The sequence below is a fragment of the Anolis carolinensis genome, chromosome 4 (assembly GCF_035594765.1).
Source record: "Anolis carolinensis isolate JA03-04 chromosome 4, rAnoCar3.1.pri, whole genome shotgun sequence".
Lineage (NCBI taxonomy): Eukaryota > Metazoa > Chordata > Lepidosauria > Squamata > Dactyloidae > Anolis > Anolis carolinensis.
Genome location: NC_085844.1, coordinates 121,224,580 through 121,250,731, shown reverse-complemented (window position 1 = coordinate 121,250,731; position 26,152 = coordinate 121,224,580). Strand labels below are relative to the sequence as shown.

Here is a 26,152-nt window from a genome sequence, read left to right as displayed (position 1 = left end):
ATCATGGTATTTTGGTGCTAAATTCGTACAGTAATTACTACATAGCATTACTGCATATTGGACTACTTTTTCTGTCAAATTTGTTGTATAACATGATGTTTTGGTGCTTAATTTGTAAAATCATAACCTGATTTGATGTTTAATAGGGTTTTCCTTAATCTATCCTTATTATCCAACATATTTGCTTATCCAACGTTCTGCCAGTTCGTTTACGTTGGGTAAGCAAGACTCTACTGTATGTATGTATGTATGTATATGTATATGTGTATATATATATATATACACACACACACACACACACATATACATACACACACACACTTTGGTAGGGACACCTTTTCCCCATGATAGCTCTTTTAGGAGTGAATTTCCCTTTTTAGGGGTAGATTTCTCTCACCATTCTTAACTATGTGTCGTTTGCAAGTCAGCTGTTTGTAACTCAGGGACTATGTGTGTATACACAAATATAAGCCAACTTCATATATAAGTTGAAGGCAAGCTTTGTTTCAGCTTTATACTTTATACGTATTCTTATAGTAGTGGAAAGTAACTACTGAAAATATAATACAGTAACAATACATAAATCTCCGAGTTGAGTAGGACTTATGCTCGAATATGGTTTGATTCAAATGTGAGTCCTTGGGTAATTTTGGAATTAGTTCCTTTGGCATGCCTTTTTGCAGCCAGCATGGCAGGTCATCTCAGTGAACTGCAGTTTGATGAATATGTTCAACCTAAACCAATTCTATATGGTAATCTTGATTTGAAAATTGCAATGAAAAAATCCTCTTTATGAATGAAATGAGCTGATTTTTCAGTTTATATATTAGATGACTTGATGGATCAAGGCCAAGATTTATTTATTTATTTTGCAATTTTCAATATTGGCAGTCTATGCACCAGCAGAGTCACTTTCACCTAGCCGATCCCTCATTGTCTGAGTATGATCGTCTTCCAGGTATAGTGTCCTGGCGGTGGATATGTAGGTGACTGTGGAGCCCTGTTCTTGACCCGCATGTTTTTCCAGCAGGAATGTGTTTCCGATCAAGGTTGGCTTGATACGCCTTCCTCTTAGCATGTTTCTTCCTTTCACCCTCCATTCATGCCTCTTCCAATTCCTCAGTACTACTGGTCACAGCTGACCTCCAGCTAGAGTGCTCAAGGGTCAGGGCTTCCCAGTTCTCGGTGTCTATGCCATAGTTTTGAAGGTTAGCTTTAAGTCCATCTGGGGATATCTAAAATAATAACACCTTTAGTGTCCATATAATATGTGCCATCAGCCTTTGAGTGCCTGCTGTGTAGGAAGCTCTAGTTGTATCCTCAGAGAAATTGAATTGAGATTATGTTGTTTGTAGTTTTGCTGGAAAGTGCTGAATCTGTGTGTCAGTGAAGTTAGCATTGAATAGAATGATTAAATCCATTTTTTAAAAAGATACATAAAATTAGCCTATGAAGATTTGAAAATGCTGAGATGTTTGTTATCAGTACATTAATTGTCTGTGACAATCTCTGTTCAATGAACATCTTTCAATAATTTTGACTGTTTGAGCCATCTCTCATATCACACCTTGAATAAATTATCTTCAGAAATATTTTTGAAAGACATTTTCTTTCTTGTGTTGTTTCATCTCCAAATACAACCTGGAATATTTTTGTTCCAGCTGGAGTCTCACAAAGAAAATCAGACATAGTCAATAACATATCAGAAGGCTGAAAACTTTCTTTCGCTGTCTTATTAGAAGACATCTTCAGCAATTGACACAAGTAGGTGAGTCGACCAGCAGTAACCACATAGGTATCTTATGTGTCCTTTATGTATCATTGAGTTCTACATAAATGAAAAAATATATAAAGGTTTTTTTTAAAGAAAGAACATTCCATTTGGATTCTAGATGGGATGAAAGGCAATTCTGGGTGCAATGGGACTTGAACAAAATCATACAGCAGTGAGGCAGCTATGGGGTGGGCAATGGCAAAATGACAGTATTATCCCTTCCAAAGAAGAATTTTACCCCAATGAAAATGTCCCCCAATCCCAAATGTTTAGTATTTCAGGAACTTAAAAGTTCAGCTAAGCATTTAGAAATAGAGCTTAAGGTCCAAAGAAAAGGTAAGGCAAAATTACTAAGAGAATGTGAACATAACAAATATAAGAGCTCTCAGTGTGAATGCATTGCAATGTCTCATTTTGAAATGCTACACATTTTACACTGAATGAAAATCCAGTTTGGAAGACAGAATTCTTATTATAAATTAATTAAATATATAAATAAAATAAAGAACAGAGTTGAGCAGAAGTTCTAATATTGTTCATGAACATTTGACATACATGTGGAAAATTCTCTTAATATTCTGCTTCATAGTTTAGAATTCATTCATTTTGGCACCATTCTAACTGCTATGGCTCAATTCTATGGGATCTTCAGAGATGAAATTTTACAAGGTCTTTAGTTTTCTCTGCCAAAGAGTGCTGGTGCCTCATCAAACAAAAACTCAAATGACTCCATAGCATTGAGCCATGGCAGTCAATGTGGTAACAAACCACATAAATTCTACCATGTAGATGCACCCTCCCCCTCCATTCACCTCAAATATCCTTCCTGCTTCCTTTTGCAGAATGAGGTTGAAATCATAATGTTTCTCACTGGGTCATTGATCTCACTGTTTCCCTGCTTGCATTTGTATCTGTTTACTAATAAAGAATGTGGAGCCTACATTATTTAATACTGTATTTACGATAATTACATCTTACTTTCCATTTAACTGTGGTGGCCATCTTCATTATACTCAGACTGTTTCACATCAAAAAAATTATGTTTGTGATCCTGATGACCACTTTTTTTCATAAGCCTCTGGGATAACTTTAACCTGGAATACTGTCGAGGATGCAGAATGGTTCCCAGGTTAGCATCTTAGTCTTTAAGCTAAGAAAGGTAAAGGTAAAGGTTTCCCCTGACGTTAAGTCCAGTCATGTCTGACTCTGGGGATTGGTGCTCATCTCTATTTCTAAGACGAAGAGCTGGCATTGTCTGTAGACACCTCCAAGGTCATGTGGCCAGCATGACTGCATGGAGCACCGTTACATTCCCACCGGAGCGGTACCTATTGATCTACTCACATTGGCATGTTTTCGAACTGCTAGGTTGGCAGAAGCTGGAGCTAACAACGGGCGCTCACTCTGCTCCCGGGATTTGAACCTACGACCTTTTGGTCTGCAAGTTCAGCAGCTCAGTGTTTTAACACACTTTGCCACTGGGGCTCCTTAAGCTAAGAAAAGCACACAATAAAAATCATCATCATGAAATACACTGCCCTCCTGACATTGCTAACTGTGATCTACACTTGAAGCTTGGAAAATGCATTTTAGATTAAAACTTACAGCTAGCACAAGAAACTGTTGGATAATTTTCCCTCTTCTCAGAGAAAACAAAAGAAATTATATTCCCGATTTCTCTGCCTGTTAATAGGATAGTTTAAGACTCCATCCACAACAAAATGTGTGTGCAACAAGTGTGCACTGTACCCATGATCTGTGACATTATCCCCATCATTTATTTTTTTCAGAGTATGTACTAGATACTTTACAACAGATACAATTCACAGCAATCCCTGCCTGAGGCCTTAAAATCTGATATCACCCTTTTTCGTTTTCAAAATAGGAATAAGCTGCAAAAAAAGAACCATGGAAAATAGAGACAAGCACAGTGGCTATAAACCATATCAACTAATTATGATATCAGAGACAGAATGTGGTGTAAGGTAAGATCTAGTATGAAAAAGACAGGTAAAATCCACAACAAGGATAAAATTGGTACTGGACAGTTGCAAAAACCATTTATCAGTCTCTGAACTGGAGTCTCTTCTTTAGGCAATGCAAATTGTCTGTTTAAAGAGTAACGGGGGGAAAGCAATACTTTCTTTGAGTGTCATGGTGTTTCAGCAGATGTTTAGTTCTGCAAAGCTGTTTTTTTTTTAATTACAGCAACAAAACCACAAGTGCTTCATTCTTCTTTTGTCCTCAAATATTAGGGGTTTTTTTAACACCCACTCGTCCACTATATTTTTACTACCACCATATGCCCTTTTCAGCAACAGAGGTAAAAATGTTGGGTTTATGTGCATTTCTATTCGTGCCCATGCGGTTCTGGCCCCACAGAGGAAAACATTTGTCCCTGAATGAAAAATCTAAATAGGAAGCACCTTACATAGTACTTGTCTTGCACAATACCAAATAAAAAATTAGCAATGTTTGTTAAAAAAAAAAAAGCTATTTCAATTTTACACCACTCCAACAGAAAAACAACCAATAAGTAAACAAATGCAACCACATTCTATTGGATGAGAATCTTGTCCCCAAGAGTCAATTGATATAGTATATTAAGCACATTTTTAGAAGTGGTGCTTCCTCAAATACAACATGATTCCCGTATTCATGAGGAATATGTTTGAAAGCCTGCTTGGATACCTGGAACCATGGATAATAGGTTTTTTTATCATGTCTGAAGCAACTTGAGAACATACTGCAAGTCGCTTCTGCTGTGAGAGAATTGATCATCTACAGAGACATTGCCCAGGGAAACCTCAACTGCAAGGAAGAAGAATGGAAGACCAGAGAAACCCCTCTCCCCTTCCTACAACTATCCCTATCCCTTATTTCCCAATTAATTCCCTTACCAGGGACCTGTCCTATCCCCCTTGTTCCCTCCTCTCTACCCTCCTTTCCTCGGACCTACCCAACCCTTTCCTTTTCTCACACTATTCCCTTTTTTAACCCCCCCCCCTTTTAAACTATCTGTAAACCACTTGATATACCCTAATACAATTTTTTTTTAAAGAAGAAGTTGGCTGTATATATGCCTCCTTGTCCATCAACAGAATTTTGGCCTTGTCACTAGATAGCAAAGTCCCATGGACAAATGATCTCATTGAGATGAAGGCTAATTTCTACAGTTAATCAGAGTTGCTTGCCTCAACTCCAAGGCCTTCCACCTTCCCTATAGGGCCTGGGCAGAGGCTTCTACATGAAAATATCTGGCTGAACTTTTGGGCATAATATCCATGAATTCACAGTATCTGAAACACTTAGGATGAGATTTTACATAAAGATCAAGCAGGCTTCCTTCCAAACAGACAGCTAAACCAAACTGTGAAGACAATCCTTAATCTACTAGAGGTTGCTGAACAAGATCCTAACAGAGAAGTGGCGCTTTTATTTCTAGATGCAGAGAAAGTCTTTGATAACATCCACTGGGAGTTTATAGAAAAAGTATTGACTTGCTATGGAGTGGGTCAGCAATTTTAAAGTGCAATCAGTGCCATTTATTCAAAACAAAAACCTAAATTAAGGATAAAAGACCAAATTTCAAATTATATTGAGATCCACAAAGGAATGAGACAAGGGTGCCCTTTGTCACCTTTGCTTTTCATATGGATGTTAGAAATATTAAATATTAGAATTAGGGAAGATAGCTGTATTAAAGGGATGAAAATAGGGACAAGAATTCAAAGTTAAAGCTAATGATATGGTATGCACTATAGAAGACCCATTAAAAAGCATTCAAAGCTTGTTGGAAACAATAAGTATGGGAATGTGGCAGGATTTAAAATAAAGAGAAGTCAATGTTCTTAAGCAAAAATCTGTCAAAAAGCAATATTGATAAATTGGAGAATTTATCAGCTTGTAAGGTAGCCTTGGACCACAGGAAGATCCAACCAGTCTATCCTCCATGAAATAATGCCCCACTGCTCACTGGAGGGAAGGATATTAGAGGCAAAGATAAAGTATTTTGGCCACATCATGAGAAGACAGGAAAGCTTGGAAAAGATCATGATGCTGGGGAAAATGGAAGGAAAAAGGAAGAGAGGCCGACCAAGGGCAAGATGAATGGACGGTATCCTTGAAGTGGCATGAACTTGAAGGAACTGGGGGTGGCGACGGCTGACAGGGAGCTCTGGCGTAGACTGGTCCATGAGATCACAAAGAGTCGGAAATGACTGTGTGACTGAAGAAGAAGAAGAAAGGTAGCCTTGAAAGTAAAATATCTAGGAGTATGTTTAACCTACAAAAATAGCAACTTATTTCAACATAGTTATGAAAAAATGTGGAAGGGGATTAAAGAAAATTCAATTAACTTGGATGGGAAGAATAGTGGTGATAAAAATGATGATCTTGCCCAAAATGCTGTTTTTATTCCAAAACCTACCAATAATTAAAGGAATAAGAATTTTCAAATATTGGAGGAAGGATTTGACTAAATTTATATGGAATGGGAAAAAAACTAGAAACCTAATAGATGCCAAAGAGAAAAGCTGTACATTGAACAAAAAGAAAGCAAAGATGTCACTATCTCAGCCACTAATCTGGAGTATTTGGGATTGCAGAATTTCGGATAAGGGACCCACACCAGTTGTTTAGGGTTGTGGTCAAAACACTGTGGGACGAAAATGAGGATATCTCATAACCTGTGCAGAAAGGCTTCCTCAATTGCTCTTTCTTCATTCTGCTGGAAATGCATGGTTATAATACAACTAGCACTAGACAACATCTTGCTTCTCTGTTGCTGTTTACAGAAAAGTGTATTGTAGGCAAGTCCTTCTGCTGTTTCCAGAGCTATGAACAAGTGTTGGGGAGGTCACAAAGGCTTTTGTGTCCTGAACTTCCCTGAGGGCAATGGACTCCCTGGATAATAGCTGCAGGGTGGTCACATAGAAAACCCCACACCTGGCATTTCTTTCCTTCTGGTTGGTTTCTCAAGCATAAAATTAAAAACCTGGCATCCATCTTCAGAAAAAAATATCTATTTTGATAACACTGCATTTTAAAATGCATCATTAGAATATTTTGTTGCGACTTCAGCTTTAAAACAGTGTTAGGCTTAGGATGGTAGTGATCCGTATATTTCTGCTGATTTGTCTTTCTTGGACTTCCTCTGTTGCTGTCTTCCTATAGTCTAATCCTCTGGTGTTTTAGAAGGTCTCAGTCATAAAGGTAAAATAACTTTATTCTGAATCTGCAAATCAATCAGTTGTGAACCTCAATGTATTTGTGCTATATAGTCAATTCTGCTATATGTTCAGTAACGTTCTGAAAGAAAATGGCTCCTTTTTTACAAAAGTGTCTATGACGAATGCTTATTCAAATCAGCTGAGTCAGTATTCATGTGTGGACTTTACAAAATACATATTGCTAGGAACTCAATAAATGGAGGTTGTTTTTCAGGAATCATTATTACAGATGTTTTTCTGCACTGAACATATTGAATTCAGTCAAGATGAAGCCTATAGTTAAGTTACTTGTTTGTTCATGGTCCATGTAGCTCTCTTTTGGTCATGCATCCCTGGACTAAAATTGTCATTTTGAGTATGCAAAGACCTGCATACACACAAGAAATAAGCAACCATATTCCACAATAACCAAGCATTTGTTAAGGAGTAAGGGATAACCATATCCATAACAACTATAAGTAAGATTCCCGTATCCACAGTCCCTGGCCAAAGTGTGGTCACCTGAAATAATGGATATGACCAAATGCCATAAAATAACATGATTTCTGCTCTCGGAATACCATGAAATTGTGTTGGAGGACCTAGAGCAGTGGTTCCCAAACTTATTTGGCCTACCGCCCCCTTTCCAGAAAAAATATTACTCAGCGTCCCCTGGAAATTATTTTTTTTAAATTTAATAGCAATTAAACAGAATGATATATGTATTAATGTTTCTACCTTTTTTGTAAAATATAGTAAAGAAAGGTGTAAATTAGAAACATTGAAGTTTGAAATTATGAAACTATTTTTTGAACTCAGAATAGAAAGGCAATACAGTTATTCATCGCCCCCAAATGCACCTGTGACCATCACCGCCCCCCTGGATCACTGCGGCGCTCACCAGGGGGCGGTAGCGCCCACTTTGGGAATCACTGACCTAGAGATTCCTAGAGAAATATTCTCTCTAGAAATGTCTAGGTCAGTGTTTCTCAACCTGGGGGTCGAGACCCCTGGGAAGGTCATGACGGGGGTGTCAGAGGGGTCGCCAAAGACCATCAGAAAACACATAGAAGATCTCTCCACCTGTCCTTATCTTACTTTTTGGAAACAAATGGCAAATCCTCCTACCAAAAGCCCTCCTGAACCATAAATCCCAACAACTACAACTCCCAAATACCAAGGTCTATTTTCCCCAAACTCCACCTCTGTTCACATTTGGGCATATTGAGTATTCATGCCAAGTGTGGTCCAGATCCATCATTGTTTGAGTCCACAGTGCTCTCTGGATGTAGGTGAACTACAACTCCAAAACTCAAGATCAGTACCCACCAAACCCTTCCAGTATTTTCTTTTGGTCAATGGAGTTCTGTGTGCCACGTTTGATTCAATTCCATCGTTGGTGGAATTCAGAATCCTCTTTGATTGTAGGTTAATTATAAATCTCCGCAACTACAACTCCCAAATGAGAAAATCAATCCCCCATAACCCCACTAGTATTGAAATTCGTGCGTATTGAGTATTTGAGCCAAATTTGGTCCAGTGAATGAAAATATATCCTGCATATCAGATATTTAGATTACGATTCATAACAGTAGCAAAGTTAGAGTTATGAAGTAGCAACAAAAATAATTGTATGGTTTGGGGTCACCACAACATGAAGAACTGTATTAAGAAGTCACGGCATTAGGAAGGTTGAGAACAACTGGTCTAGGTCATCAAACACAATTCTATGGAAACTTCCAGAGGAATTACATCATAATGTCACCCAGAAGATCTGACAAATTCCTAGATTCCTGTCCCAGACACTGGAAAGTGAAATTCTGGATATGGATTATATGATTATGAGGTTTTTACTGAATGCAGTTATTGCCATTAACCAGTTTCTCAATGGTGTGTTGTCTGTTCAAAAGTTTTTTAAAAACAAAGTACAGTAGAGTCTCACTATCCAAGCTAAACGGGCCAGCAGAAGCTTGGATAAGCGAATATCTTGGATAATAAGGAGGGATTAAGGAAAAGCCTATTAAACATCAAATTAGGTTATGATTTTACAAATTAAGCACCAAAACATCATGTTTTACAAAAAAAAATTGACAAAAAAGCAGTTCAATACGCAGTAATGTTATGTTGTAATTACTATATTTACGAATTTAGCACCAAAATATCACGATATATTGAAAACATTGACTACAAAAATGGCCTGGATAATCCAGAAACTTGGATAAGCGAGGCTTGGATAAGTGAGACTCTACTGTATATCTATATCAGTATTGCTATGCATCTATCTATGCATCTATGATTATTGGTGAGAAACCTGTTGGAGATTTATGTATGCATAAGCATCATAGTTATAGTGTTGCACAGTGAATCTTCTCCTTATTCCAACCCCCATCTCAATCCTCAATTCCCAGAAAGCAACTGCTGCAATCAATTGGGGTCTGTTCCCTTGTCAATTGGAAAGCAGCAGACTTAAGTGCTTTCTCTTCCCATAAGCTATCTCCAGTTCAACAGGCAGAAGCAGAACTTTTATCACAATGTCAGTGATCTGCCTCATGATTGACAGGGAAAGGCCCTCATAACATATCATGCTGGTGATATTGCAGGGTCAGGCAATAAAGATCATTCCGTCTCATTGGCTGGGAGCAGACCCATATAGGTTTCCTTTTAGTCATAGTCTGAGACTTAAAAGCAATGATCTGGGTGAGCTTTTGGCAATCAACAGGTGAGTTGTATGTTTTCCGGGCTGTATGGCCATGTTCTAGAAGTATTATCTCCTGACGTTTCGCCCACATCTATGGCAGGCATCCTCAGAGGTTGTGAGGTATGGAGAAACTCAACAGGCAATCAACAGGTGAGTTGGTCAATGCCTGGATCCAGGACCCATGTTATTGAACCAACCCTGTTAATATCTATGATGTTACTGATGAACTTTTCGTTCATTTCCTTCTCAAAGAATGCATCAAGTCATCTTAGCAATTTTGTTCCCTCTGCAAGAAAATCTTCAAAGTATTCCGTTTGCGACTCATTCTGTACACAATTTGGATATGACACATTTACCCAGAAAATAGTATATCCTGCACAAGACATAGCTTTTTCCACATATAAATTAATTTTAACATTAACTAATAATAAAATGTAAAGTTTTTCCCCTGACATTAAATCTAGTCATGTCCGACTCTGGTGTTGGTGCTCATTTGAGCAACCCAGGCCCTGTCCTGGCCACCATTTTACACTTTACCCATGTCACTTTGCCACACTATCCCTGGCCCAGCCTCTTTAGTTGTCTATGTCAATGTGAGATTTGTGTAATGAGAGTATTTAAATGTAATTTGTGCCATGCTTGTATTGCAGTCAGATTGCATCATCCAGAGTGTGTAATAGTGTGTAAAGAGTTAATCACTAACGAGCTATGATGACCTTGGTGTGTGTGGCTGGAACTAGGGAGGATCCAGACACAAGAGTATGTGCATATCTATTGCATCAGTTCAGTCTTCTTGAGTTCGAGTCGAGTTTGAGATCTGTTGGAGAACAAATCAGTCCTGTGTTTGTTTGTAATCAGCTTCATTCAGTAAAGCTTTGTATATTGCTTTTACTGACGTCTCGAAGTGTCGCTTCATTCTGCACTCCATTGCTTTTCATACTACTACTGCTGCGCTACAATACTCTGACAGTCTAGGGCCACCCTGGAACCTTGTCCATTGTTATTTGAATCTCATTCAGTGGATTAGCACTGAAACAGGGTTTATTTTAAATGAATATGTTGTGTTCAATAGTAATTATGTTGATGTTTTATTATGCTTGTGTTGTATGTTTTGTTCTGGTAACTGAATGTTTTACCTATGTTGGAAAAACATAGTCCCTTCGGGGAGATAGAGTGGTATACAAATAAAGTATTAGTATTAGTATTATCTCAATTTCTAAGTCAAAGAGCCGGCATTGTCCATAGACACCTCCAAGGTCATGTGGTTGGCATAACTGCATGGAGCTGCCAGAAAATTACCTATCAATCTACTCACATTTGTATATGTTTGCATATGTCGAACTGCTATGTTGGCAGAAGCTGGGGCTAACAGCGGGAGCTCACCCCACTTGCCAGATTCAAACTGCCAACCTTTCGGTCAACAAGTTCAGCAGCTCAGCAGTTTAATCTGCTGCACCACCGGGTGACCCTTAACTGATAATAGTAATAATTAATAAATAAAATACTGATACCTACATTAAAAACACAGATTTTTTTATGGGGGGGGGGGAGAGGACCACCAGCAAATTTTGGACAAAATAACTCCCAAACTACAAAGGCTTCTCCTTTTCAGGGTTTCACAATACTTGAGAAACATGTTTTTTCAGCAATTTAAAAACAATTTTTAAATATTGCTCCCATCCCTATTTGATGGGAATGCATTGTACAATATATCATAGGAACTGTTTTGTCTTCCTTTGTACTGCTTTTCCTATTATTAACAATTCACATGAAGAGGTTTTAATTACATTCTCTTCTGCAAAAGTAGCACACAAATCCACCAACGGTCCAAATTGTAGCCATGGTCCCTAAAGCCAAAGTGGATGGTAGGATGATGGCTTTGTTGTGGTAGGAGAAGAGAATGAGGGAGAAAAGAAGGCAACCCAATTGTAGCCCACAATCCATGGGCTCAATAAAGCATGAATCAAGGTTTGCTACTATTAGGCTTGAAACTAGAGTCTAAAAATACTGTGTTCTTGGACTACAGCTCCCAACCAGAATGGTATCTCTAGTAGGAACATGGATGCTCTGGAGTGTAAGACCTAGGCCTGTTGCATCCAAAGGGTTAAGAATATCTTTTCTTGCCCATCTTTTACTAACCGTTGCTGCCAGTGGCTTTTTTTTTTCAATCCAGGAGTGTGGATCTATTTAAGAAATTGTCTTCTGGTAATCCAGCCTCCCAGAGGCATTTTAGGTGATTACAGTCCTCCCTTCTGTAATTTATATAATTATAGAAAATGTGATTCTTCTCAGTCATCGGTTTCATTTGTCTTAGGCTGTCCAGACAGGAACAGAATAGAAATCAGACATTTCATTTGTGCCACTGGTTATTATGTAGCTCTATCCAAATTTCCCTTAAGGTTTAACTAGACACATCAATCTCTCCGATCTACATCTCTTGAGAAACGATTTTGTGTGTACCCAGTTCCTTGCTTCCATTCTGCAAGCCTCACCTTCTGGATGTCTGAAGTATGCACTGTGTTTTCATTAACACTTAGGTGGATCGAGTGGTACGAAAGTAGCTGGCCATGCACAAATGATTTAAATTCCCTGTCTGGCAATCCGTTTCCCTGGAGGAGCAAAAGACCAAGGCTTCAACCACACAACCTTGCCTTGTGTGTGTCTATAGACATTGCTTCCACTACACACACTTTTATTTAACTTGTAGGTTAACAGGAACTGCTAGTAGATAGATGCTTCTCTTCGAGGGAGTGGGCATTGCATTTTGTCCTTGTAAAACATTTTCCTGTTCTGCCCCAGGGAAGGCAAACCAATGGACAGCCAGGAAGGTACGAGGGCCAAGAAGTAGACTACTCCACAAGAAACAAACAGAGTTGATGAGTAAAAGTCCAATACAGTATTATTATTATTATCATTATTATTATTATTATTATTATTATTATTATTATTATTATTATTATTATTATTATTATTATTATTATTATTTTATTATGACACAGCAAACAAGATAGATATGCTGGATTTCGTATCACAAAATCACAAGTCAAACACTTCCCAAGTGCCTAGGACTGTGTGATGTATTTTCGGATGATGCGTGCAGATCCCAGTAGGGTGGCCTTTTGCAGTTGGCAGATCGTGATTTTGTCAATGTCTGTTGTTTCCAGATGTCGGCTGAGATCTTTTGGCATGGCACCCAATGTGCCGATCACCACCAGGACTTTATTATTATTATTATTATTATTATTATTATTATTGACACAACAACATAGTATGACACAGCAAACAAGATAGATATGCTGGATTTCGTATCACAAAATCACAAGTCGAACACTTCCCAAGCATTTAGGACTGTGTGATGTATTTTTGGATGATGCGCACAGATCCCAGTAAAGTGGCCTTTTGCAGTTGACAGATCATAATTTTGTCAAAGTTTATTGTTTCCAAATGCCGGCTGAGATCTTTTTGCATGGCACCCAGTGTGCCAATTACCACCGGGACCACCTGTACTGGTTTGTGCCAGAGCCGACAGTGAGGTCAGAAGTATTGTGCTCCAAAACTTTGTCTGTCTGAATTCGGAAGTTCCAGAGGAGCTTGACATGTTCATTCTCTGTAACCTTTTCAGGCTTGTGATCCCACCTGTTCTTTGTGGCAGGCAGATGGTATTTGTGGCACAAGTTCCAATGAATCATCTTTTTTAAAAAAAAAAATTATTTATGGTTTTGGTTGTACATAAAAAGAAAGGGTTACATATTAGATATACAGTAGAGTCTCACTTATCCAACATAAACGGGCCGGCAGAATGTTGGATAATCGTATATGTTGGATAACAAGGAGAGATTAAGGAGAAGCCTATTAAACATCAAATTAGGTTATGATTTTACAAATTAAGCACCAAAACATCATGTTATACAACAAATTTGAGAGAAAAAGTAGTTTAATATGCAGTAATGGTATGGAGTAATTACTGTATTTACGAATTTAGCACCAAAATATCATGATGTATTGAAAACATTGACTACAAAAATGCGTTGGATAATCCAGAATGTTGGATAAGCGAATGTTGGATAAGTGAGACTCTACTGTATGTGAAATCCATATATATATATATATATATATATATATATATATATATATATCTTTCTCGGATATAAAAGTATTTTATGAAGAAAAAAAAAGAAGAACGAAAGAAAAGAAAAAGAAAAAAATAACCTGTGCACACATATATGTGCATTCCTTCCAGATCTTCTGCATGGCAAGGTATATTTTCTTTCTGCTCTAGGCATTTTCCCAATAAATGCCCCTTTACACCTTTGAGCCTAATATTGTTTTTGAAACATATTTCACCAGAGTTCAATGTTTTCTTTTGTTAAATGTTCCCTTAAAGTTCTCCAGTCAGTCTTTTGTCTTGTCGACCTGTTCTGTGTTATTGCATGTGTTAATAGGTCCATATTTCTGATATCTAGTAATCTCAATATCCAGTTCTACAGGGGGGGGGGGATTTCTTGAGTCTTCCACAGTTTTGCTAGACATATCCTGGCTGCTGTTACCATATACATAAAAAGCTTATCAGTATTAGAGTCCATCTGAAAATCGGTAATTCCCAATAAAAAATATTCTGGCTTTATTTCAAACTTTTTACCGAGTATTTTCTCCATTTCTTTATGGATGTCTTGCCAGTATTTTTTAACTTTCTTACATCCCCACCACATGTGCATAAAGTCTCCCTTATGTTTCCCACATTTCCAACATTTTCCATCACCTTTCCCCTTGGTAATTTTTGCTAATCTCTCTGGCGTAATATACCACATAAAGAAGATTTTATACCAATTTTCCTTCATTTCAGTCGCATATGTAAATTTTAATTTCTTATTCCATAGCTTTTCCCAATCCGCCATGTTTATCGTATGGCCAATGTCTCTCGCCCATTTTGTCATCACCTCCTTTACTTGGTCTTGTTCTGTGTCCCATTCCAGCAGTTCTGTGTCCCATTCCAGATCGTAATTTTGTCAATGTTTATTATTTCCAAATGCCGGCTGAGATCTTTTGGCACGGCACCCAGTGTGCCAATTACCACCGGGACCACCTGTACTGGTTTGTGCCAGAGCCTTTGCAGTTATTATTTTTATTATTTTATTATTTGATACACAACAAGATTAGTACACAACAAATAAGATCACTATGCTGGCTGTTGTATTGGATCACACATCGGATACTTCCCAAGTGTCTAAGATTATGTGATGTATCAGTGAATAATGTGTGTAGATCCAAGTAGGGTGGCCTTTTGCAGCTGACAGATAGTAATTTTGTCAGCACCTATTGTTTTAAGTGCTGGGGCTAAGGTCAGTGTGCTGATCACCACTGGGGCCACCTTTACTTGCTTGTGTCAGAGTCTTTGCAGTTCGATCTTTAAATCCTCGTATAGTGTCAGCTTTTCCAGTTGCTTCTCGTCGATTCTGCTGCCATCTGGAATTGCAATACCAATGATCCATACTTGGTTTTTTAACACGATAGTGAGGTCAGAAGTATTGTGCTCCAAAACTCTGTCTGTCTGAATTCGGAAGTCCCAGAGTAGCTTGACATGTTCATTCTCTGTAACCTTTTCAGGCTTGTGATCCCACCAGTTCTTTGTCGCAGGCAGATGGTATTTGTGACAAAAGTTCCAATGAATCATCTGAGCAATGGTGTTATGCCTCTGCTTGTAGTCTGTCTGTGCGATCTTCTTGCAGCAGCTGAGGATGTGATCTATTGTTTCATCGGCTTCCTTGCAGAGTCTACATTTGGGATCTGTCGTTGACTTTTCAATTTTGGCTTTGATGGCATTGGTTCTAATGGCTTGTTCTTGGGCTGCCAGAATCAGGCTTTCCGTCTCCTTTTTCAAAGTTCCATTTGTGAGCCACAGCCATGTTTTTCTTTGTCAATTTGGCTCTCAATTTTTTCCAGGAACTGTCCATGGAGAGCCTTCTTTTGCCAGTTTTCTCTTCTGGTCTGGATTGTGTTTTTACGGTCTTTTGCTCTTGAAGCAGTTTTCTACTATTGACTTCCCTCAATGTTGGTTCTTGACTGCCTATTATTATTATTATTATTATTATTATTATTATTATTATTATTATTATTATTATTTCTCACCCACCTCTCCTCATGGCTCAAGGTGGGTTACAACATAGTTAAAACACACAATCATTTAAAAATTCTGTTAATACACACATTAAAATGTATTTCTATAAAAAATTTATGCTAAAACATATTTATATAAAATATATATTAAAATACACAAAACAAAGATTAAAACACAGGGCACAAGTTTAGAATTCCTGATTCTGCTGGAAGAGATAGGTCTTTAGATGGGTTTTAAATTCTGACAGCTTGTTTGGCTGTCAGATCTCGTCCATCAGGTCATTCCACAATACTACAGTGCAAGTTCAGAGATAGAGTTTTCCGGGCTGTATGGCCATGTTCCAGAAGCATTCTCTCCTGATGTTTCACCCACATCTATGGCAGGCATCCTCACCTCACAACCTCTGAGGATGCCTGCCATAGCTGTGGGTAAATGTCAAGAGAAAATGCTTCTGGAATATGGCCACACAGCCCGGAAAACTCACAGAAACCCAATATCTTAACTATTCAGGGAGAGGGGAGGGAGAATTGTGTACACTCACCCAAATCCTTAAGGGATACCACAATGTTAAATCTTCTGAAGTCAATTTATTGAAGCTTAAACACAGTAGTTGAAAATCTGGTCCCAAGAAATGAAGTATCCACTAGAATCAATTTAAAGTTTTGAAACTCGCTTTCACAGGGATCAGGATTTCACTTAGGTTTATTGTTAAATACTGGCACCTTTTTGGTGGAAAATAAGAGAAAACAAAAATTGCAGAAATCATCCAGTACTGGATTGCTTTTCATGCTGACATGTCCATTCCCATTTACATCAAAGAAAGGAAAACCAAGTAGAATTGAAATGTTCAGTTGTAGCAACATCCTGCAAAAGAGGAAAAAAGACTGTTTTATGCTTAAAACCTTTCACTGGCCATAATCCTTTAAATCCCTTGCATGCCATAGCAAATTGAAATTCAGCTGGGGCTGTCCGGACTTGTAAAGAAAAACCATCCTTCATCAAAGAGGCGTCCATATTGATAAATTGCTCCCTTCGTAGTCATGACACTATCTCTAAAAGTGATTTGTGTACATTAGCAGAGCAGTAAAAAGATGAAAGGAAAAGCCCTTAAGAGTAAACTTAGAAGCAGAATGAAAATGATGACTTGTAGCAGTCAAGTGGCTCTTTATGGAATCAGATTTGGAAGAGAGAAAGAAAGGCCATTCATTATTGCATATATAAAACACAAGAACAATATACAGAGCAAATCATAGCCAGCTCTCAAGACCCAATGTGGGATTTCTTGTGCTTTTCAAGACTATAGTCGGGACAAGATTCATGAGTGTGAGATGTTACCCAAATGAAATAAATTTCTCAGGAGTCTGGTTGAGGGTAATTTGATCACAGGTGTACTTACTCTCCACTGTTTACTACACAGAGAATTCACCCTGGAACACTATGGAATATGCACTGAAACATTTTTGTTGGATTCTATTGACGAAGGACTTCATTGCACGAAGCGTTATTCCACTGCAGTCACACCACCATTGATAGCAGCTGTATACTGGCATAAACACACTTGTTATTTCACATCTCTCCATTCAGGCAATTGCACAATTTTGGTGATTCATTATCCTGCTGTACAAAATCCCAGAATACTTGTAAAGTATCTACACAAACACAAGATGGTCTATGTACAGAGAAAATATAATGTCCAAATAGCATATATAGTATTATTAAAGTTCCCCATACAGAGCTCAATTTGGTAGTACCAGACAAAATGAAAAGAAGCAACAGCTCTAACAGGGAACCCCTGTAGACTTTATTTGGGACTTTATTTGGACTTTACTTGTAAAGACTTTTTTGAGAGCAGTGCTCTATCATTATTTTCTTCCTTCTGTATACAGCAACATGACCAACCGTCTGTTTACTTTGTTTGGAAGATATTTTCATTGACTATGTATCCCTGAAGCCTATATACATTGGAACCAATATCAGACTTAGATAACTTTTGTGTTAGAGCTGTTGCTTCTTTTCGTTTTGTCTGGTACTACCGAATTGAGCTTTATACGGGGAACTTTAATAATACCATATATGCTATTTGGACATTATATTTTCTCTGTACATAGACCATCTTGTGTTTGTGTAGATTCGTTGTCCTGTACATATTTTCTTAACTTTCTGCACTTCCAATGCTTCATAATTTTTTTCAAAAAATAAAATAATGCAAATTTACAATTCTGGGTATGATTATTTTTTTAAAAGCCAGATGGTAAAGTTTTTTAAATGCTCAAGAATAATGAGGGAGAATAGTGTGAAAGAGAAGAAGAATTCCACCCCCTGATGTCACTTCATAGCTGAACAGCCCAATTGCACCAGGTAGGTGATGGGAACATGGTAGGATTGGAAGCTATTGATGAGTTTTCTCCCTCAGTGGTGAAATCATGGGGAGGAGACAGACTGGAAGCAGGGGATATATGATACCATGTGATGGGTTGAATACAAAAATTTATAGTCTTGCCAGTTTTTCTCTCGTATGTAATAGTCTAAGATGTGCTTCCTTACCTATTTGGATTAATTTCTTTCAGAGGGATTTAGTCATAACACATTTTGGCTAATACCATTTTTTTACTCATGCCTGTTTGTTTTTATTATAATAGATTTTCCTTTTCAGTTTGGATACAGAAAATGGACAAGATTTAAAGAAAACCATATCTAAGCACAGTTGCAGTTGCTAATTCTTAGCAAGGCACTGATTGTGCTGCAGGCTTTGGGTAACCTTAAAGGAGTTATCCATGGTGCTGATCCCATCTAGCAATGTTTTTGAACACCTTTGACTACTTTAAAACTATATACAGTAGAGTCTCGCTTATCCAATGTTTTGTATTATCCAATGCAGTTTGCCTTTTAGTAGTCAATGTTTTTGTAGTCAATATTTTCAATACATTGCGATGTTTTGGTGCTAAATTCATAAATACAGTAATTACTACATAATGTTGCCATTTATTGCACTGCTTTTTTCTTTCAATTTGTTGTAAAACATGATGTTTTGTTGCTTAATTTGTAAAATCATAGCGTAAATTGATATTTAATAGGCTTTTCCTTAATCCCTCCTTATTATCCAACATATTCGCTTATCCAACGTTCTGCTGGCCCATTTATGTTGGATAAGTGAGACTCTACTGTAACAGTGGTTCTTAACCTGTGGGTCCCCAGGTGTTTTGACCAACAATTCCCAGAAATCTCGACCAGTTTACCAGCTGTTAGGATTTCTGGGAGTTGAAGGCCAAAAACATCTGGGGACCCTAGGTTGAGAACCACTGCTGTATAACTATTTGAAATGAATATATGGGAGCTGCCACCCAGTATTGTGTGAGCACAAATTTCTAACACAAGTCTATGCAACAAACAACTGGGCAGTGCCACAATAAGCTTGGTGCCTCAGTTCCTGATTATACTTCTACGGTTGATAGGATTTGCTTCCCAACAATATTTGGAGAGCTACACATTCCCATTCTTGGAATCACATAACTATAGAGTTGGAACACATATCCCTAGTCTAGCCTATGCAAAAACCCCAGCTAAAATCATCCCTGAGCTAAATCCATTGTAGGGGTTGAAAAGGCAGAGACATATAGTGTATGCATCCCGGACCCTGTTACTGCTTGAGAAAAAGGAGGAATGAGAGGATGAATGTATGCAAGCAGATTATCTGCACAACCAGAGCAACTTAGAACAGTAAATCTTATGTTGGAGACTACAGAACAGGACAGCAGAATCATTGGGAAGTGAGTCATTAACTTACCAACAACTCCAATGATGTTACGTGTCTCTCAGATTTGAAGATCAAGAAACAGCATTTTCTCTGAAGTAAAGGCTAAGTGGCTATGAGAAGATTTCAGGAGAAGTACAAAAGTTAAGCGGAAGTTTTCTCAAGTACTCAATACCTATTTACTAAAATGATATATGACTTTTTTCATTCTGTCAACAATGTCACACATCCATAAGAAATAAGTGTGTGAATTCTTTTTGCTGTTGGAATTTACTGGCCTAGTAGGTTTACTGCTATGTTAAGTTTCTCTGGGCCCTGGATTTTTTTGTAATCAGTTGAATCTGGCATATAACTCTAAATACCAGAGTTTGAATCTCTTCTGATTCATGAAAACCCACTGGGAACACTGAACAAATCACACAGTCTCATCCCCAGATTACTTTGTGATAGGGTTGCTTTAGAGTGATTGTACATTGGAAATGACTTGAAGACACACCATAAAAATAAGGCAAATAAGGTACCCTGATGATTAACTTAATTTGAGTGTGTAGTAGGGACAAACATTAATAGAACCTTTGGAACTGTTATTTAGGGAATAAACTAAAGTGTTTAGGAGACAATTCCAAATCCTTCAACAAACTACAATTCCCAGGGTTCCATTGGTCAAAGCCTTGGCAATCGAAATGACATAAAATTGCTATAATTATGCAATGTCAATACACACCTGGTTGCATCCATGTATCTAATTATACCAAATCATGCCTAAGTCTATATGACTACAGCAATGTTTGCAGCTATTAAGCTGAATACCCTACTTGTGCTCATATACAAGGGACAATCTTCTTCACAGGGATAGGCATTTGATTTTTTTTATTATTGTTGATCTGTTGGCTCCATTTAGCAATTAGTCAAGTGGACAAAAGGCATCTGGATTATTGAAACTGAATCACAAGAGAACAGTTGAGCCACATCAGCCTGAAATAAACACAACATCACTAACTTTAATTTAAAAGAATTCCCCTTCCTTTCCCACCAAAAACAAACCACCTTTAACCATACCTTTTAATAGTAGAGATGAAATCCGGGCACATAGCTTCATTATGCAAATAATCCAAGTACTTGCTTCCAGGCCATATCTTGAAGGAATTGGAAATATATTTGATTTTTTTAAAGGAATATTTTGTGCAATTAACCTTCCATGCCTTCCAACTGTGCTGTAAAACACTTACAAGAGTAAAAAAATTATACAATACAATTAATTCTAGGTCTGAGCCAAAAGTGGAAAACCATTTTAAGCAAAACTTTTAACCGCACCCAGTGCATTTCTTACTTTGTGGGTTTTTACTGGGAAATCCTGCATTTAAAAAAAAACCACACCAAACTCCCCACTCCATACCCCTGTTACAGACCTTCTAACATGTCCTACCAGCAGCTTAAAATATGCTCCTCTCCTCTGTTGCTGAGCCATGCTTAGTTACCAACTGTCTTTCTCAGATTTAACTATCTTGCACTCATATCTGTTTCATAGAAAGATATATTATTTTGACCAGGAAGTGTAATATAGAATATTTCATTTACTCTTAATGGCACTCTATAAAGCACTGATTAACTTTTATTTTTAATCTAAGGAGGAATCGAAGGATTTCCATCACTGTTTGTTCCTCCAAAGGGCTTCTAAACTTTAATATCAAGCAAAAATTGTGCATTTCTCAGAGACTAGGGGACATTAATCCCCCACCCTTCAATCCTTGCTGACCTTTCATGTTCACATTTAGAGAGCATTTGGGTAAAAGAAAAAGCTCTGGTGCCTGGACAGGACCACAAAAACAGATGCAAGTGGTCCACAGTCTGGACCTTGCTCACATCTATTATAAAGTCTAGGAAGATGAAGGATAAGGCTGCTAAAGGGAGAGAGGGGTACATATGTGCCACCTTCAAACATTTCCCTTTGGATCCCCTTAGATATATTTTCTAGGGGTCTCATCACTTGCCTAGTTTACATATGCAAACTCAAAGCACCAGCATCTTTCTATTAGGAAGAAGAATGATGCTTCCTTCCATATATTTGAGATTTCCTTGTGCCCTCTGAGCTAAGCTACCAACTACTATGTAGTTGTAAGAAAAAGGTTTTCCCTGTAGCAAATTATTATTGCCAGCTATCCCAACTGAAATGCCAATGAATATTTATAACACATTTCTAAGACAGTTGTCATGGTTTTATTTTGGTTTGGGATGCCCACTTAAGACCCACTTAGAATAATAGAATCATAGATTTGGAAGAGACCTTGTGCACCATCCAGTCCAACCTCCTGCCAAGAAACAGGAAAATCACATTCAAAGCACCCTCGACAGATGGCCATCTAGCCTCTGCTTAAAAGCCTCCAAAGAAGGAGCCTCCATCACAGTCCGGGGCAGAGAGTTCCACTGCTGAACAGCCCTCACAGTGAGGAAGTTCTTCCTGATGTTCAGGTGGAATCTCCTTTCCTGTAGTTTGAACCCATTGTAGTCTCCAAGGCAGCAGAAAACAAGCTTGCTCCTTCCTCCCTATGACTTCCCCTCATATATTTATATATAGTCCTCATCATGTCTCCTCTCAGCTTTCTCTTCTGCAAACTAAACATGCCCAGCTCTTTAACTCCTCATAGGGGTTGTTCTCCAAAACCTTGATCATTTAGAATTCCAAACAGTATTCCAAAGTGTGGCCTCCTCTGGACACATTCCAGCTTGTCAACATCTCCCTTCAATTGTGGTGCCCAAAACTGGACACAGTGTGATTCCAGGTGTGGTCTGACCAAGGCAGAATAGAGAGGGAGCATGACTTCCCTGGCTCTAGACACTATACTCCTATTTATGCTGGCCAAAATCCCATTGGCTTTTTTATCCGCCTCATGACATTGTTGGCTCATGTTTAACTTGTTGTCCATGAAGACTCCCATTTCTTTTTTACACGTACTGCTGTTGAGCCAGGTGTCCACTATTCTGTATTACAGAAGTCCTTCTCCTCATGCAAATAGAAACTACTTGTACTGATTTGCCTGTGTAGTAAGAGTGCTCAGCATTGAAATCTTTAGGAGAATAGCTGTAGAATGAATGAAGTTTGACACTACATTAACTGCCATGGTTGCTGGATTTTTCTGATCTTCTGGACCGGGGGAAAGCATCCTAGAATGCTTCCCAAGCCCCGTCTGATGAGGTCTTTAGATTAGTTCCAATAAACGTTCTTCCCAACTGTAAGTTTTAGGGTTTTTGCTTTTTGCATTGATTAGCACAATTGCTTTTGTGTTTGATGAAAAATTGACCACAAGTTGGAAGGTATTCTGCAAAGAAAATAAATGGAAACTACCAGTTGCAACTCCTACCTGACATTTACACATTCTTCCTTCATCTAGAACTGTCCATCCCCTAGCCTCTAAAATAGTAAACGGTTTGTATAATCTCTTTGCTTTTCCCTGACTGCCAGTAATGAAATGCTGCTCTTTCTGAAATAATTTCCTGACTATTTGCTAAGATTCATCTCCGACATTTCATTAAATATGATCATTTAACTGTACAAGTACAAATGTATTTTTAATTTCGCTTACTGCAGATATTACAGATGTGGGGGAAATGAATTCATATTGCTCTAGGACAAATATATCATTCACACACGCACGCTACCAAAAAATATATTAAAAATTACTGAAACTTCCACCAAGATTTATTCTTAACATTTCCATTTTCAGTGTGTTGCCAGTAAAACATATTGTATGTCACTCTGCCATCCATGATGCTATGAAGAACGATTGGGTGATTTCCATGGGAGGTCTTTATTCAGATCTACAGTTTTTAACCGTAAATATCAGGCCAAGCTATAATTTGTGGCTTTAAAATATAAAGTGAATTGGATAGGGATTTGAAAAGAAGATTTAAATTATCAAATTGGCCCCCAGCCCAAAGATTTGCCACTAAAGGGGAAAACAGACACTGCCACTGTTAGTAAGGCACAAATTGTATAGTCCATAGAGGGCAAAGCAAAGTGAACCCCAATTTCAAGAGTAAAGGAATGATAGTGTATAACAACTGCAAAGATGGGGTCAGACCTCTATTATCATGATTTAGAAGAGTATCATCTTATGAGGGAAAAAATGTATGAATGATTTTTCTTCTTTTATTGGGCATGGAAAATGGAAAAAATAAAACCACAAGACAGAGAGTGTAAAGCTGGTACTGTAGATCAGTGTGTAGTTAGTGTTTAATGGGGTGGGGGGTCTAGTAGATGTAGTAGCAGTCTGCTTTTATATTAAGAAAATGTATGTTTACTATTCTTCTTTTTGTATTTTGTCTTATGGGTTATATTCTATGTGTTGTTGAAGGCTTTCATGACCAGAATTACTGGGTTGCTGTGAGTTTTCTGGGCTTTGTGGCCATGTTCCAAAAGCATTATCGCCTGATGTTTCACCCACATCTATAGCAGGCATTATCAGAGGTTGCAAAGTCTGTTAGAAACTAGGCAAGTGGGGTTTATATATCTATGGAAGGTCCAGGGTGGGAGAAAAATCTCATGTCTGTTGGAAGTATGAATGTCCAGAAGCATTCTCATCCTCACACCTCTGAGGATGCCTGCCATAGATGTGGGTGAAACGGTTTATATTCTGTTTCTAGGTTTGGTGTTAGCTTTTCTGAATAAAAATAGCAGGGATTTGGGTTTATTGTGAGCAAGTGGCAGACCAGTTGCACGCAGCATCATGCAATAGGAGCCACCACCACTGTGTGTGTGTGTGTCAGGAGCGATTTGAGAAACTGCAAGTCACTTCTGGTGTGAGAGAATTGGCTGTCTGCAAGGACGTTGCCCAGGGGATGCTTATCATGTTTTTACCATCCTTGTTGGAAGTTTCTCTTATGTCCCGGCATAGAGCTGGAGCTGATAGAGGGAGCTCATCTGCCTCTCCCCGGGTTGGATTCGAACCAGCAACCTTCAGGTCAGCAACCCAACCTTCAAGTCATCAGTCCTGCCGGCACAAGGGTTTAACCCACTGTGCCACTGAGGGTTGCACCAGAAACAGTAATGGTCCTACTTCAATTCTGGTTTGCCACCTTTTTGCAATAAAATCCCTTTTTAAAGCTCTAGACAGTCTGTGTAAACATGGCAAGAGAAGCACTCCATTCTCCAGATGCTGATGAAATTCAATTCAGGAGTCCTCATCGCTATCCATATTAGCTGGGGATGCTGTAGTCCAACAACATCTGGAGATCTGTATGACTCCCATGACAATTCTCAATGATCCTGACCACACAATCTGATTCAGAATAAGGCAGTTTCTCACAGTATTTCAAATATTCCAAATGAATTCTAAACTCTTTTTGCAGAACTCGATACTTGCCCAAGGCAACTCTGTTGTCGGAAGCTTCTCTAGGGTTTGAGATAGCAAGAAATATGGAGATTGAGGCTAAGATCAGCCCAGCAAAAAAGCATCAGAGTTTGCCAGGTCAGAAACAGCTTAAGCCCCTTGTGATACTATTAAGCATGATACATTATGCATCAGCCGCCATTGTTCAGAGCGTGTCATAGAAATAAAAAAGCTTGAAGCCTAATAATTAGGAAATTAAATTTTCCAAGAAAGTGAACACAGAAAAAATTATTCCTAGTTCTGATTTTACCATTTTTATTAACATCATAGAAAATGTAGTTCAGGCAAAGATCACATATTTTCCGCAAAAGTGAAACTCAAGGTGACTTACATATTAAAATGCAGACAAAAAATGGAATCAAATCATTTAAAACATGTCATTCAAAATTATGAAAAGCATCAAATTTACTTTAAAAAAAGTAAAACAGAAAAACAATGGCACTAAGCACTCCCTTGAAAGCCCTTCCTATAAAAACTTCTCCAAAGCCCTTTTATTTCTCTTTTTGTTTGGAAACGTCACTTTGTGCGACATATTTGCTAATCATTCATATATTGCATGCCCTTATTGATTGGGATTTAACATAACAATTTTATATCCTATTTTTTTTAAAATGATTTTCTACTCTGGTTGGTTTGTAATGTTTTTGTTCAGTGTGTTCTTTTTAAAATAGAGGCTGTTTTCAGAAGTTATTTTCTTTCTTTTCAAAAAGCTGGTGGAAGAATTGGCTTGATATTTGACCAAGCAAATTGCATTGGCTAGTAGGTGCTTTAATTTGTGTGCCCCAGGCTCAAACAATGCCACTTCCAGTTAGAGACCCAAGTGTTATTGCTCTGCTGTGGTTATACTTAGAGATACCGAATCATGTGAGCGTAAATGCGTGTGTTTAGGAACTGAATGAGTGTATGGGTGCATGCAAGTGTATTTCTGGAAATGAAAGTGATGTAGCAGGGCGAAGAGTCCTATTAAATGAAACAGCGCATTGGTACATGCGTCGGAATCAAATGAAGGGTATCGCGGGTGATCAAAAGTTGGGATGCTAGTAATTCCAAGTGATCTTGAATGCAATACGACAAAAGCTTCAGAAAGGAGAGGACAACATTAGATCAGTGTGACACAGCATAACAGACAGTCACAAAAGGCTAACTAAATAAGCTAACTTGAACGGCTTTAGGCTGTTTATTTACTTGACCATAAAATGCCCATTATACTAAAAAGG

The 26,152-nt window shown here is 38.1% G+C and overlaps 1 long non-coding RNA gene across 2 annotated transcripts; it reads right to left on the bottom strand.

The window, feature by feature from the left end:
- Window positions 1-14,771: 14,771 nt before the first annotated feature.
- Window positions 14,772-23,952, bottom strand: LOC134298236 (uncharacterized). Of its 2 annotated transcripts, none has more exons than XR_010005196.1 (4): window positions 20,608-23,952; window positions 19,582-19,661; window positions 16,339-16,661; window positions 14,772-15,746 (listed from the first exon to the last, which is right to left on the bottom strand). It is a non-coding gene; the product is annotated as an uncharacterized LOC134298236 (long non-coding RNA). The 2 variants fall into 2 exon arrangements; XR_010005197.1 differs by having other exon boundaries at window positions 14,772-15,742.
- Window positions 23,953-26,152: the final 2,200 nt, after the last annotated feature.